The 13,144-nt window shown below is 35.2% G+C and overlaps 1 long non-coding RNA gene across 1 annotated transcript; it reads left to right on the top strand.

Annotated features, from left to right (window-relative positions):
* Positions 1 to 344: 344 nt before the first annotated feature.
* Positions 345 to 11,470, top strand: LOC121997922. The gene is made up of 2 exons (XR_006116400.1): positions 345 to 1,631; positions 10,675 to 11,470. It is a non-coding gene; the product is annotated as an uncharacterized LOC121997922 (long non-coding RNA).
* Positions 11,471 to 13,144: the final 1,674 nt, after the last annotated feature.

A 13,144-nucleotide genomic window follows, 5' to 3' on the forward strand; every position in this document is an offset into this window, starting at 1 on the left:
TGTGTTAATATATAATTTTTATCATATTTGTACGTGGATGATTGTTTTGAGCTTAAGTGCATTTCTCTTCTAATTCATGATATTTCCTCACAATTTGATTCTTGTTTTTGTAGGACACTTAAATTGACTCCAAGTGGTGCATGATCAAGGGTCAACAAGTGGTTCATCTAACCAAATGAAGAAACTCAAACTCAATTCGATTCAACCCATCCCAAGGAGCTTAACCCAAGTCAAATCCATCTCAACAAAACCCTAATACTACATTTGAACCTAAGCTAAACCCCCATCTAAACCCGGTTCAAATAGGAGTATATAAATTGGAATTCTCGTGGATGAACAATAGCTCGGTTAATTGTTCATCCGCAATTTTTCTCCCCGAAGCTCCCGATTCCATCTCTAATCATCTCCTCAAGCGCCGATGTCAGAGGGGGAGTTTCAAGAAAGTTTCTAGACCATCTTTCGTCCATCTGGAAGTTCGCCGAAGGGAGGTTTCGACAGTGAATTTGCAGCTGATCTGAATGCTCTGTTTCTGCCTTGTGCGGAGGAGTTTTCCTGTTCCAGCAGCTCCGCCTCATAGCAGTGAACAATGGAGGTGTTTCCCCTTTGTTGCTGAGTTCATTTCGACACCCTTTCACCCACCATCAGATCCCCCTTTGAGCAAAAATTCAGATCAACAGATTCTAGTTTTGTGCTTCCAATTTCGATTCGATTCTTGCATTCATCATTGCGGGAGGTCTTTGCAGTGAAGATTGCACGCTTCATGTGATTCCAGCGTTCAGAGCCTACTTGTGCATCTTCTCCGACGACCTGAGTCGGGAGTTTTCGTCTCCGGCCTCTTGTGCGATGGCAAAAGTGTGATGTTTGTGTAGTTGATTGTGAATGTGGATCGGTTTCATTTCATTCCTAGTTTATTTGCTGCTTTATATTAGATTTCATTTATGTCTTGCTATTTCATACCATAGATTACTTGTGTTGATTGTGAAATCCATAGCGTAGAGTGACAATGTGTTGTGAATTAATTGTTGGCACTTACTTAGATTTCATTCAAGCTTTAGTTTAATTTCTTACTTGTTTTGCTATTTTAATTGTTAGGTTTAGAATCGAAATTAAAACCCCCATTTACATATCAAAAATCTCAAAAATATGAATAACATACGATTCTAAATTACCATCCTATTGTTAGTTCCTCGAGAGATTCGACCCTGGGCTCATTATTACAATATCATTGTGTAGTTAAGGCGTTCATTGGATATAAATTGTTAATTTGATTTACGGGTGTGACAGATTTTTTATCAAAGTTTGGCACCGTTGTCGGAGAACTATAGGGTGTTTGGTAATTTTTGGATTGTTTTAATATTTTGTTTGGTGCTTAGATACTTATTTGTTTTATATATCCATGTGTTTGATATTTTGAGATTCCTGTGTCTAGTGATTTTGTTTGTATCATTGTTTTAGGTGAGACTAGGATATATATTCAGTAGCCATGGATCCATTTGAGGCTTTAATGATGGAGGGAACTGAATTTGACGATATTGATCACATAAAGAAGAGGCTCACTACCATTAAGTCAATTCCACTTCCGCTTTGGCTCTTATTATTGAACTGTATTCGCCCACCAGAAATTCAATGGAGTTTGTTCCATTACACCTTTTATTTGTCATTGTAGATATCATATCTTTACTTTGATGCATGAATAATCTCTTAGTTTGCTTTAGCAATCTTGTTGGTCTTGTAAGTAGTCTTTTTAGTTTTCCAAAACAAAATGTACCCCTTACATTTCTTTATATCATTTTAGATAATTTTTAAAGCTAGTTAAATTTGATTGTTAAGTTTTGGAATTTATTATCATTAATGAAATCTTGGATTACATGAAGTTACTACTTAATGATGGATTCTTGATTGATAAATTGAGATGATAATTTGAATACCTAGTGAGGATTAAGCCTTATTTGAGTGATGCACTTTTGTGATTGTACTCTAGAACTTGTTTTGATTCTTTCAAAACCACATTACCAATAATTGAATCATGATTATGAAGGTGAATCTATTTGTTTCTTTTTCTTCCATATATGTTTCTTGCTAATCCTCTTGTGAATCATCATATCATGTTATTTTATCTCATTTCTTAATATTTTGAATGTGGATACTTTGATTGTTATATGATGAATGATTTGGCCAAGATGACAAAGGATTAAGTGTGTGTGTTGGGGGGGGGGGGGGGGTTTGGAGTTTTTGAGTTTTTGGAGTAATTGGATGCACTTTTCTAATGGCCGAAATTTTGGATGGTTCATGTTCAAATTTAAGAATGGTGCATTGGAGTTTAGTGTTAGATGCTATGGAGTTTGCACAAGTTACAATTCAGGAATGGTTTAAGATATGAAAAAAAAATGGAGACGAGAGTTGTTTTTGTAGTTTTCTTGTACCAATATGGTTGATACTCTTCCTGTACAAGAAAGTGGTGAATGGATGACTCTTTAGATGGTATGCTAAACCTAATCATTCCTTGAGCTTAAATTATATATAGAGCATGCTTAAATAGTTTTGAATTCTGGAAATTGTTACTAAGATGATATACTCAAGCTATTCGAAGACAAATGTTGAAGTAGGTTTTAAAATACTGGAATCTGAGTATTCTGATGGTGTTGTTGCCCATGAGCTATGCTATAGCCTTTAGAAAATTTGTTTATCATTAATCCTTAAGAAAATCTGAAACAGAAATACTGAAATCTGAGGTGCAGGAATACAAGTTCTGGAATTTCAGAAACTGAGAATTTGCAGTTAAGTTGTAGGAGTCTAACATCTGTTAAGGGATCATAACTTTCTTACTAATGAAGCATCATTGATAGACAATGAAACTGATCAAATTCTGAAATTGAAATACAGTAGTTTCACCTTGTTCGTGCCAAAATGTAAGCAATAGTAGAAGTAACAGCAACATGGACTCAGCTTCCTATTATTTTAGTGTCAAACAAAATTTCCTTACAAGATGAACTCGGGTGAATCTAGTTAGAATGCTTTTGAAGTTACAAATCCTGAAACTTAATCAGGATTGAAATTATGGAATGAACTTTATATACAATAGAAATGACGCAGATTGGCATTACCACTGTGCTGTTTTCAGAACAAATCATTGTTGGATCTGGAATTTGTTTGCAAAAATTACAAGGTTGCTATTTAGTATAATTCCAAAAGTTACTCAACAGGTGCATATATTTAAGAATGCTAATGAAGGACACTGAATGAATTTCAGATACAAGCTTAAATATGAACAATGCTACTGTGGAGTAATGGAAGGCTGAAAGAGACCACTGAATTTCAGAAACATCACTGATTCTGAACAATTCGGTTGTGGAAACATGGAAAAAGGCAGAAAGAAGGAAGCTGATCATTACTGGGAATGCAGAAATAGAAAATGAGTTGAAGTGAGGAAGTGTTTTCTTGTGCCAAAGGGTTTAAACTGTTTTGAAGAATCATGGAGTTGAATTCAAACTTTGGATATTGGAGTGCTAAATGGAATCAATCCCTGGGTTGTATCCTTTTGAAGCAATCTGAAATTGTTTAGAAATTCAGGAATTGATACTTATCAGGTTGCTGAATTCAGTGTACAACAGAATTGAAATCTAAATGTTGAAAATGTGGAATGCTAATGCTAATGAATTCCAAAAATTATTATAGGGTTCTGGAACTAAAGCTTAACTGGTTCAATGATTCAATTTGAAGAAGAGAGTTAAGAATGGAATTCTATATCAGTAAGTAAAGGAAGTGAAATATTGCTGATTGAAGGTGCAGAAATGCAGAATCTGAACACTGCTGTTGATGTAGTAAATTCAAAAGTTATTTGAGCATTTGAAGTGCTAATGACATATGTCATTAAGAAATTATGGAATGCTAATGAGGTTACTGGAGTTTACTTGGAAAATAATTGAACAAAGTGGAGTGCAGAATCAGGAAATCTGCAGAACATGAGAAGTGCTGAAATTTGGTATCAAGGTGTATCAAAAATCAGGAACAACATTTAAACAAGTGAGAAGCTTGAGTGATACATGTAATGTGCAGAAACAAATGGGATTCTTGCCCCTCCATGACCTCTACAAACTTTATATCTGAATTTCAAAGCTAAGAATTACTGAAACGATGCAAGAACTTTTAAAAATATAATTGAACCATGGGTTCTTGTAGCTACTGGAATTTGATCAAATCAATCAGAATTCGAAATTCAATTAGAGAGTATCATTCCACTAATGAAGCACTTGAAGTTAGCATCATTTAATCTGAAAAGAAGGAAGGAATGGGTAGTACTTGATACTCAAAATAGTGATGTGAAAAGTTGAAATCAGAATTCAGTATTGAGTTATATCAAGTTTGTATCAAAATCCTATCAGTAGCCCTCAAATCATTTAGGAACTCAAGTGAAGATCTTGTATTTTTAGTAACAAATGGTGTTCTTTTCATTCCAAATGTTCCAAAAAATTGGATTGGACAAAATTCTGATTGCTAAAACAGAAACAGTGAAAACTGAGAATTTTAAACTGTTCGATTCAACTTTTGTAAAGAGATTAAGCTATTTGAATTCAAATTAAAACAGAATAGGATCATTATTAGCTAACCAAGAAGGAATACCAGTTTTAGATGAAGGAAGGTATTTAAAGGATCAAGTGAAGAAGCTTAAATCTATTGAAATAGAAGCAAAAGGATACTTGAACAGAATTGATATCTTTTCATCTAACAGATTTGATGCCAAATTGTTATATTGATCTTTCTAAAATTAAACCAATTGAATTCAAGCTTTTATTAATTAAGTGCTAAATGAGATGTCATATAGAAATTAAATGTAAAGCTTGATTAGAAATCTGTAAGGTCAGATTTCAGAGTTGAAATTGATCTTAAGAAATTCAGAGTTCTAGCTTTTGTGAGTTTCAAATCTAAGAAGGAATCATTGATCTTTATTTCCATAAATGCCAGCAGAATAAATAGAGATGCTAGATTTTTGTTCAGCAAAATATACAACTTGTTATGATTGAAAATCTGGGCAGCATCTAGTTCTTAAAAGCTCAACGAATCTGAATTGCAATGGGAAAATGAGACAATGCAAGAAATTTCAGAGACATGAATTGAAACCATGAGTTTTGCAACTACTGGAATCCAAACACTATGGGTTAGGATTTGGAATTCAATTGATACAGAGGCTGTGAATTGTTCAAATTATTAATACTGTGTCAACTATCAAAATTGATCTTTTTTCTCTGGAAATGAATGGAATTCAAGCTTGTATTAATTGAATGTTAAATGAAATGATCTTTAGAGATTGAATGACAGAGCTTGATCAGAATCAGCTTAACATTTTAACCATTTGAAGTTGAAAAGATAGTGTAGAGCTTTTGAACTTCTTTGGATCAAGTGTGTAATAAACTATTCAGAGTAGCACTGAACTAATAGTTGAACTCAAGTGAACTCTGTTAAATAATGGTGTTCTTTTCTTTCCTTGCTTTCCAAGATTTTATTTTTACAGAATTTTGATTTCAAAAGGTTGAAGTGCAAACTGTGAGTGACTAAAACTTAATTGAGGAGTTGTTTGGAATTGATTTTATTCGAGAAGCACATGGAATTGTATTCTAAGATTTAGAGAATGATGGAGGTATGCAGAAATGCAGAACCATAGTTGAAACTTGAAACAAGAATGAAAGGGATGCTGAAATTGTTTTCTGTGCAGAAATTATATGTCTTATTGATTCTTCTTATTAGAAAGAAATTGAAGGCAAGATGAATTTGATGGAATGGTAAATAAGATAATCTATTGAGATTTAAACTGCAAGGATTAGTCAAGAATTCCAAGGGAATCAATAGAAGTGAAATTGAAACCATTAACCGCAGAAATTACAGAAGAGTGTTGCAATGATTATTCTGATTGGAAGGAATTAAAGGGCAAACTAACTGTGATTAGATGATAAAGAAGATAGTCTTTTGAAGGTTAAAGTTCAATGTTTGGCCGGAAATTCGAAGAAGATCATAAAAGACAGAAATTCCAGAATTTCTGCTAATGAAGCAATTCTGTCCCATTTTGGAAAATGAGTTATAACAAGCTAGAGTTGTTAAAACCTTGAAATTTTTGGAGGATGAATGGATAAGGATCATAAGAAGCTAGATGAAAAGGAATTTAAATTTTTTGTGGCTAAACAATGAAAAATTGATATAAAGTCAAGAAACTATGTAGAAGATACTAAAATCTGCATCTTGCAGTGCAAAATGGAGTTCAAAGCCATTTGTTCATGGAAAATTTGAAATCTAGCTATTATTTTAGTGTTGATAAATTCTTATCTTTCTTCTCCTGAGTGTACAAGATTTTTAGACTGGGAATTTGATACCAAACAGAAACACAAAGCTAGGAACTGGAAACTGAAACCAATTCTACAGGTTGGGTATTGGACTGTAATTACAGCAGGTGGAAGTTAAAATTTGAACTAAATTTTTGTTCTATTGCAAGAAAAGAGGTTAAGTCTTGTTGTCGGTCAAGTGCAGAAGAGGGTGTAAAGAGAAAAAAATGAAAGAGAGAAGTGTGCAGCTGCAAGTGGTGCTGAATCCTGATTTTAATGTAGTTTAGTTTTGTGCCACAAGTAATTTACTGTTTTTTGCCAAATTTTCTTGCTATTTCTGATCCAAAATGAATGGAAGTTAAAGCCATCTTGATTCATTATCAAATGAACTATCTTCCAAGGCTTACTTGCTAGAAAATTTTGCTGAAATGTCATTGAAGCAGAATATGAAAACTAAAGGACAAATTCACACTATCACTGTGCAGAATCTAAAAGTTATCAGGAATTTGCTGTTTTTGTCAAGGAATGAATGGAATCAAGAGCATGCAATGTGCCAACTCATCTTACTGATTAACTAAAGGCCCTGAATTGAAATTCTGGAGCTGAATCTGTAAAATAGATTATGATCTGTTAAACTGAAAAATGGAACTTTGATAGTTTGGAAAAGTTGCTGAAATTCTGCAGATCAGAAAAGATAATGAAGAATGTAGCAAGGAAATTGTGCCAACATTCTAACTCAAGGTTCTGTCAATTGAGAATCTGACAAGCTAAATTCTGAGCCATATGATTTGTGTTGAAAAGGAGATGCTGAATTCTGAAAAGAGAACTGTAGCCAAGAAAGTCATCATCATAACATTCTGGTTTATATGATGGAAGAAACAGAATTGAAATTGAAGAAAAAAAAATCCAGAAATCAGATTTGGAGTTAATTGTTTCAATTTGAGAAGTTATTATTGGAATCTTGAAGGATTTACAAGTTCATTAGTGACTAAAATCTCTTGAATCCAAGCACTTAAAAGCAGAATTTGAATGAAGCTGGAAGCAGATTGGTGCAAATATGTTTGGAATAAGTCTGTGGGATCTAAGTCACAATAGAAATGTTCTTCTAGTTTAATAAGGAATGAGTTCTAACTACAGATGAAGAAATGAATTTTAGAAGTTATTACTGGGAGTTAGTTTCGGAAATAAGAGATGAAACAAAAACTGCTGAAATGCAGAAATTTTAAAGCTGTTGATACAGTGAGTTTTTCTGAAAATTGTTAGGCTAGTTGCTTCCAAGGAAGCACTCTTATTAAAACGAACTCCCCAAGTTAAAGAGTTTTTCGAGCTGAATAGAGAAGGAATAGCAGGAATTATAAATTTGATTGTGTCAAATTCTTGTTGCTGATTTTGAGCAACAGTAATCTGAAATGTTAGCCTAAGGTTCTTTGAATTACAAGTTCTAAAGCCAGTTTTAAATTCAGAAATTCTGAAGATGAAACTTAATTCCATACTGTGCTAAGTTCTATTACAAAATTCCTAAATAATGACTAATTAAAGTTAAATAGGCACTCGAGGGAGTGTTAATTGAAGTTTCCAACTCAAAACTTGAAAGAAAGAGGTATTGGACATGCAGAAACAAAATGGAATTTCTGATTTTGGAACTGTGCTTTGCTTACAATGGTTTAAAGCTTGACTCTTTATGACTTATGTTTAAACCAGAATGGAGTAATTAGCCTGAATTCTGGAATCCTGAAAAACATGTTGTACATTTAATTCTTATTTCTGAAATTCAGAAGCTGCAAGAGTTGTGTTGGGTTCTTATGAAGTTTCTTAGTCAGTGGAAAGCTTAGTTTCCATCTCTTTAGGAATGAAGATTGTGCCAAGCTTCCTCGTAAGTTTTCAACTCAATGGAAGGCTCAAGCAGGATTGGGGGAAGAGTTTGATTTATGAAATGAAGAGGCTGATGCTGGAAGAGTGAATAGCTACACTAGTGGAAGAGATATTGGATTTTCAGAAATGAAAACATGATTGTTTAAGTGGACCCTTTCATTAGCAAAATAGTGAAAATTAAGATTTGAGTTTGACGTGGATAGATGAGTTGTTCTTTTCAAAGAATTTCGATGACATAACGGGATGGACAGACATTTGGGAGTCTGAAACTGTTAACTGAAACTGTAATGATGAACTTGCAAATACAGTGAACTGTACTTGCAAGAAAGTTATTAAGGAATGAAGAATTTGAAGTGGAATGTAGTATTGTAAAGTTCAAGTTATGAAGCAAATTGGAATTGTTTTGAAATTAAGGGATTGAAACTATTGAGTGGCTGCTAAATCTGGATACCATAGATGGGTTCATTATCAGTAATGCAGAAAAGAATTATAGTTTGCTGAATCTGAAATGCACATTTTTTTTGTACAGAATTTCAAGAGATGTTTTATCTTTCTCTTGACAATTGGTATTACAATTTGTTAAGCTTTAATTAATCTGATCTCTGGAATGCTGAGTTGCATTGAACCTGTTGTTTAGAACCTAATTTCAGGATCATTGAGAAATTCAAGTGAAGTTCTTGCTTTGCCATTGTCGATTGGTGCTGTCCTTTTTGAGGTTTCATGGCTCACACTAGTAACCTTATTCTATCCAGGACCTGGTCATCAAAAAGACCTAGATTCAACAAGACAATGTGATAGAAATGAATTAGTTTGAAAAGCAATAGCAACCTACATCTTTGGTAAATGATGTTGCTTAATTCCTGAGCTTTAGATGCTGAGTTTATTGCATCCTCCATTGAGAGTCTTGATTGATCTATTGATGAGTTTAATTGTTCGAGACGGATAAAATTTTAAGTGTGGGGGAAGTATAGTGTTTGGAAAGCAGTAAAAATTCTTTCAAGTGCAAAATTCTGAAATTTCTATAGGTTTAGCTGAAATCTGTCAAAACAGTGAGGCATGCAGTTTCAAAATGTTAGAAGCTGTACCAACTTGATTTCTGAGAATTTCAGAACCTGTGGGTTTTAATTCTGAGATGAAGTCCTTGATTTTGGATTTTGAAAATTTTCCAAGAATAAATGAAGGATATGTTTAAGAGTTTGATAATAGATATTTTGGAAATAAATTCTAGATTTCTTCAATTTTGAATTTGGAAGGACAGATGTAGTGTGCTGAAATGTTGAAACTGTGAAAGTGCAGCTGCTGTCGGAATTCAAATCTGTTGGGTTCTTAATCACACGAAATGAGAATTTTCAGCTACCAAAGGAAAATTACTAATTGTAATTGAAGAAAAATACTGGAAGCTCAAATGTTAATGTTGAATCTGTACAGAACAAAATAGAATCGATGAGAAGCTGAAAATTTTTCAATGTGCAAAATTGTATCAATGTTTTAAATGATCTTGTTGTTCGAAGGGAATTGAATTCAAGCTTTAATGATTGAATGATAAATGAGATAGTTTATAGAGATGTAACCTCAAATCTTGGACTGAGATTCGAAGTAGATCAGAATACTTTAACAGAAAGTCCAGAAAATTCAGAATTTGTGGGTTTGAGATTGAGCTTTTAAATTCGTGAAATCTAGAAATTCAACTTGAACAAATGGAGAAGCCTTTAAGGTGGATTAATTCATCAGAAATTTTAGAATAATAGTACTCTTACTCATGGCGAATGAAGATAATAGAAGGGAACATGGCCAAGGAATTCATCTATATAGCATTCTTTTGTATCCATGTCTTCCACTATCAATTGAATCACATTGTCTTCTTTTCTTGCCCTAACACATACTCTAATTTGATCTTATTCATGCTTTTTTTTCATCAATATAGACCTTCATAATTCTGTATTCTAATGCCTAAGTTAGTGGTGAAGAGTAGAAGATAAGCAAGCATATGGTAGTGCATGAAACATTAGTAGCTTGAGTGTGCTTCACCATTACATGAATCTAAGATTAGGATTGAAAGCCATTAAAAATTTCCTTGTGAGGATTAGTTTATTGATATCATTCTTAATTTTTTCATGATGGATTGAAGTCATTATGTAATTAATCAAGGTAAGACTTGAAACCATAAATGCTTAAGTTGTTAGAACATGGCAATCCTAGTTAACTTTCTTTAATTATTTTCTAAACATGAATGAGAATTGTTATGAGGTGCAAGTTTAGTTGTTTCTTTAATTTTGTTCACTTGCACGAGATATGCAAAAATAAGTGTGGGGGATTTGATAACTCATTTATTTGGCATATTCTTTTGGGTTGATATTGAGTTTATTGGATTTAATTGCATGTGCTAATATACAAATTTTATCATATTTATATGTGGATGATTATTTTGAGCTTAAGAGCATTTCTCTTCTAATTCATGATCTTTCCTCACACATTGATTCTTGTTTTGTAGGACACTTAAATTGACTCCAAGTGGTGCATGATCAAGGGTCAACAAGTGGTTCATCTAACCAAATGAAGAAGCTCAAACTCAATTTGATTCAATCCATCCCAAGGATCTTAACCCAAGTCAAATCCATCTCAACAAAACCTTAATGCTGCATTTGAATCTAAGCTAAACCCCCATCTAAACTCGGTTCAAACAGGAGTATATAAACTGGAATTCTCGCGGATATTCATTTGTGATTTTTTGCCCTACATCTCACGATTCCATCTCCAATCATATCCTCAAGCGCCGACGTCAGAGAGGGAGTTTCAAGGAAGTTTATAGACCATCTTTTGACCAGCTGGAAGTTCGCTGGAGGGAGGTTTCGACGGTGAATTTGCTGCTGATTTGAATGCTCTATTTCTGCCCTGTTCGGAGGAGTTTTCTCGTTCCAGCGGCTTCGCCTCATAGCAGTGAACAATGGAGGTGTTTCCCCTTTGTTGCTGAGTTCATTTTGACACTCTTTCACCCACCATCAGATCCCCCTTTGAGCAAAAATTTAAATCGACAGATTCCAGTTTTGTGCTTCTAATTTCGATTCGATTCTTGCATTCATCATTGTGGAAGATCTTTGCAATGAAGATTGCACGCTTCGTGTGATTCCAGAGTTCAAAGCCTACTTGTGCATCTTCTCCGACGACTAGAGTCGGGAGTTTTCGTCTCTGGCCTCTTGTGTGACGGCAAGAGTGTGATGTTTGTGTAGTTGGTTGTGAATGTGGATCAGTTTCATTTCATTATATTCCTTAGTTTATTTACTGCTTTATATTAGATTTCATTTATATCTTGCTATTTCATCCCATAGATTACTTGTGTTGATCGTGAAATCCATAGCGTAGAGTGACAATGCATTGTGGATTAATTGTCGACACTGACTTAGATTTCATTCAAGCTTTAGTTTAATTTCCTACTTGTTTTGCTATTTTAATTGTTAGGTTTAGAATCGAAATCAAAACCCCCATTTACATATCAAACATTTCAAAAATATGAATAACACACGATTCTAAATTACCATCCTACTGTTAGTTCCTCGAGAGATTCGACCCTGGACTCATTATTACAATATCATTGTGTAGTTAAGGGGTTCATTAAATATAAATTGTTAATTTAATTTACGGGGGTGACAGATTCATTATCACGCAGCGTTTGTTTAAAAAAATAAAACAAAATATTTCTCTATTTTTCCAACTAAGATTAGTAGCACTATCACAATAATTATAAACTCAAATGAACAACTAATATAATTAAAAGAGGCTAACAGGTTTAACATGATTACAACCTAGGTGGTTGTTAATCTAAGGCGGTTGCAAATCTCCACTAGAAATTTCTCCTTCATGTAGGCGGAGATGCCTTTTACAATCTATGAAAAACTTAGAAGAGACTAGGAAATTAATTACAGCAGTTGTTGTACTATTTCCTAACTCTAGGAGCTTTTTTATAGCTCTTGGAAATCCTATCCGTAACTTGAGGGTGTCTTCAAGGTGGATGGAGGGCGCCTCCAGCAAGGCAACATCGGATAAAGCTTTATCCATTGCCAACAGTTACTTTGGCCAGGTCGAGGGCGCCCTCTATAGGCATGGAAGGCGCCGCCCTTGCTTATGGAGGGTGCCCTCCATGCTTATTGAGGGCGCCCTCTGCCTGAAGATGGCTGAGGTGCATGGGGTGCCTCAGAGGCGCCTTCAACCTCTGTTGAGGGTGCCTCCAGCATGTTTGCTCAGCTCCTTTCACTCTCCTGCTATTCTGATCACATGGGTGATTGCGGCCAATCGAAATAGGGCTTACTATAACCTAATTTTTGGTGTTCTCCTCGAGCAGGCTTCCGCTCTAGCTTCTCATCCCTCTAACGTCGTGTACATTCTTCTCGTCCACCGGTGTACTCTTCTGCAGCCCTTTCGTCCCTCGGATGCACCGAGCCCGTCAGCTCCCTTCCGTATCATCCTTCTTGTTGGACCCCGTGGTATTTTGATGTGATCAACCAAGTTGGTTAGGTCCTGTTTTGTGTTTGATCCCTGTGTCTGAGTGTGCAGGAGCTTAGGAGCACAGGAAGTCGAGCGGAAGACGCAGCTAGCGAGAAGGACGGCACGGGAAGGGAGCCGATGGGCTCGGTGCGTCCGAAAGACGAGAGAGCTGCGGAAGAGTACTCCGGTGGGCGTGAAGAGCGTGTGCGGCATTCGAGGGACGTTAAGCCGGGACAAAAGGCTGCTCGAGGAGAAGGCCGGGAATTGGGTTCGGGTGAGCCCTATTCCGGTTGGTCGAAATCACCCAAAAGATCGAAGCATCGGAAGTCCACGCAAAGGAGCTGGAAAAAAGGAGTTGTGCTGGAAAATCCAGCTCAAGGCGCCTTCAACAGTCTTGAAGGTGCCTTCAACTTGAAGGCACCATCAAGGCTTGTTCAAGGCGCCTTCAACAGTCAAAGTTGACCGTTTGCGCAGTGGATAAA

This window comes from Zingiber officinale, chromosome 6A, assembly GCF_018446385.1.
Source record: "Zingiber officinale cultivar Zhangliang chromosome 6A, Zo_v1.1, whole genome shotgun sequence".
NCBI lineage: Eukaryota > Viridiplantae > Streptophyta > Magnoliopsida > Zingiberales > Zingiberaceae > Zingiber > Zingiber officinale.